Here is a 2,856-nt window from a genome sequence, read left to right as displayed (position 1 = left end):
TTCCACACATACGTTCTTTCTTCTATAGTGATATTTTTACTTTTTCAGTTTTACTTGAATGTGTAACTGTTATAGATTTACGTATATATTTAATTTATATTTGATGATTATCTTAAGTAAGAAACAGTTTTTTTGCGGCATTATAGAAATTGTCTTAAAATTAGTTTTTAAATCTATATTTAAAAAATAGATATTGCAAATTGTGTTTTAGCAATATTTTATTTTTTGTTTTACATGAATTTGAGAAGATTTAAGCGCAAGTTTTTTAATGTTTTTTTTTATCATGCAATAGAAGGATCACCGTTCACACATACAATCAATGACTTATGCAGCGATGTTATAGCAGAAATTGTGAGTGTAAAACTTGTCTATTTGTTTATCAAACAGATAATAAAAGCATTCGATTATTCTAAGTTAGTTTTCATAATTGCGCTGGATTATATGTCAACTAAAAAATTGCTAAAATGTGAGCCACGTTTCTTACAATTTGTACAGAATTTTAACGTGAAAAATGCATTGTTTGCCGTAGGGTACATAGTAGAATCCGGATGATCTAACATTGTATTGTTCAACTTCTGATATCTCTCTCTCTCTCTCTCTCTCTCCGCTATCGAACTCGCTTGGAAAAATTGAACGAAATGCTCCCGTCACGGGAATTCAATAGCGATATGATCAGATAACTAGGGAATTGAATAATATGTTGTCGAATAATCCGGATTCTACGTACGATTCTAAACTCGAAGGTTGCAATACATTTATTTTCGACGAATTTCGATAAGCGTAAAATCTTTGAAATCGTTTTCGTGACTTTGGCACGTTCTCCATATTGCATTAAGATAAATAATAAAATAATTATGTACCTTTTCCATTCATAAGTGTATATACAGTTGGCATCAAAAAGATTGACGCTTCGAATCACTTTTTCATTTAATATCTAACAGGAGAATTAAATTTTTTTTTTATAAAAAAATACTATGGAGCATAAAATAAATAGAGCACAAAAATTTTCATGTTGAGCCTTTTTTAGTAATAAATTCTTAGTTGTTATTTTCGTTTTGCAACTTGTGTTACTATATGCTGGGAACTCGAGTCAACTCCAATTAATTGTACTTCAAGTTGAGAGATATACACGAGAGATATAGACGAGAAGCAAAAATCTAAATCAAGTTCAAAATATTAAATTATATGCAATATAATTTTGTCACTTGAAAAATGTATGTAAATATATTTTTTTGAGTGTACTTATATAAAAATGTTTTTAAAATATGTAATTAAAATTATAATGATTTATTTTTATAATAGAATTATATTATTATTATATGTATAAAGATAAATTAATTTTATTGTTATATAACTCAAAATATTGATATTTTGTGCATTAACTTTTACGAGAAATATTTTCTATTCATTGTATTAGAATTAATGGCTTGAGTTGATTCAATCAATCTTTGTTAAAAGTTGTATGAATTAAAACCGTTTTTATTTTTTGAATAAATTTTGGAAGTCATATAAAAAAGAAATTTTAATTTTGTCTTTTTAATGTCAACTGCACATTTACGAGTTCCAAATACTAAAATAAAACATATTTTATTAACTATAATAAAACAAATTATATCATTTTTCGAGCTTTCCTTACTGTGCTTCATCATTTTTTAATATCCAGATTCGAAATGAAAACAATTATTTTTTCCTATAATCTTTTAAAAATTTCAAACATAAAGTTATATTGTTATCGCATTATATAATTTTATTTTAAATTAACGTTTTCGCGTGAAAATGTTGAAACATAGAAGAAGTTAACAGTAAGCAAATCGACAAATCGCAATTGAGCATTCTTCTAGACTTTCCATTTGATCTCCTATTCTCGAAAATGTTTGACTACGCAATTATACATCACATTGTAAAATAATAGAAACTATATGCAATAGAAACTGCGTAATATTTTATTCGGTTTCATTATCGAATGTACATGTTTAATTCACGATACGGAAAAAAAATATTGCATATTTATCTATTCGTAAATGAAATCTTTTTTAAAAACTTTATTTATTTATTTTCATCACTTACAATGTTTTACATTATCATTTTTGCTTTACTTTTGTTACATGCCTTTAATATTGTTCCAATTTATGTGCCTGAGAACTTATAAAGGCCTAAATTCTCTTTCAATTCGATTAAAATTAATAAATGTTGATCCTCAGCAGACATTACAAAGCTTCTCATTCCAAAAGATTTTCTCGATTCCGTCTAGGAAAGAGTTTCTTAAACCCCTTAATAGTAACAATAGATTATAATTAGCTATGTAAAATAATTGTTAGTTTCTGAATAAATCTCTAAATCCTTTATTTCGAACAGTTTTATTTGTAATAAAGTTATATATATAGATTTCGTGATATCAAAGGCTTAAATTTCTGTGTCTGCTGAGGATTGAATGCTCCTTTTTGCGATTGAGATTATTTTAAATAAAACTATTTTAATGAAATTATAAGTTAAAGAAAGATCTGTAAGTCAAATGGATATAATGTGTTCAATATTTCGAAATTATCTAATGTGTTCTCTTTCTGTTGTGTACATTATTTCAAAATTTAAATACATGTAATAAAAACTTTTATAACATACAATGACAAGGATGGTATAATGGCAAGAAAAATTGATATTAACAATCTTATTATTCACATAGATAGTTACTAATGCATATGCGATATGAAATTTGACGCTATGTAATGTATTGTTTTATGTCTATCTATTTTTTTTATCATTCCAAGTTTAAAAATACTGAGCTAATGTCATCGAGCAGCGAATGCTTTACAAGATATTTCGTCTTACATCCGAATGTATCAGGATAAAATACAAGCT

The sequence above is a fragment of the Mycetomoellerius zeteki genome, unplaced genomic scaffold (assembly GCF_001594055.1).
Source record: "Mycetomoellerius zeteki isolate Tzet28-1 unplaced genomic scaffold, Tzet1.0 scaffold322, whole genome shotgun sequence".
NCBI classification, from domain to species: domain Eukaryota; kingdom Metazoa; phylum Arthropoda; class Insecta; order Hymenoptera; family Formicidae; genus Mycetomoellerius; species Mycetomoellerius zeteki.
This window is presented reverse-complemented; position numbering follows the sequence as displayed.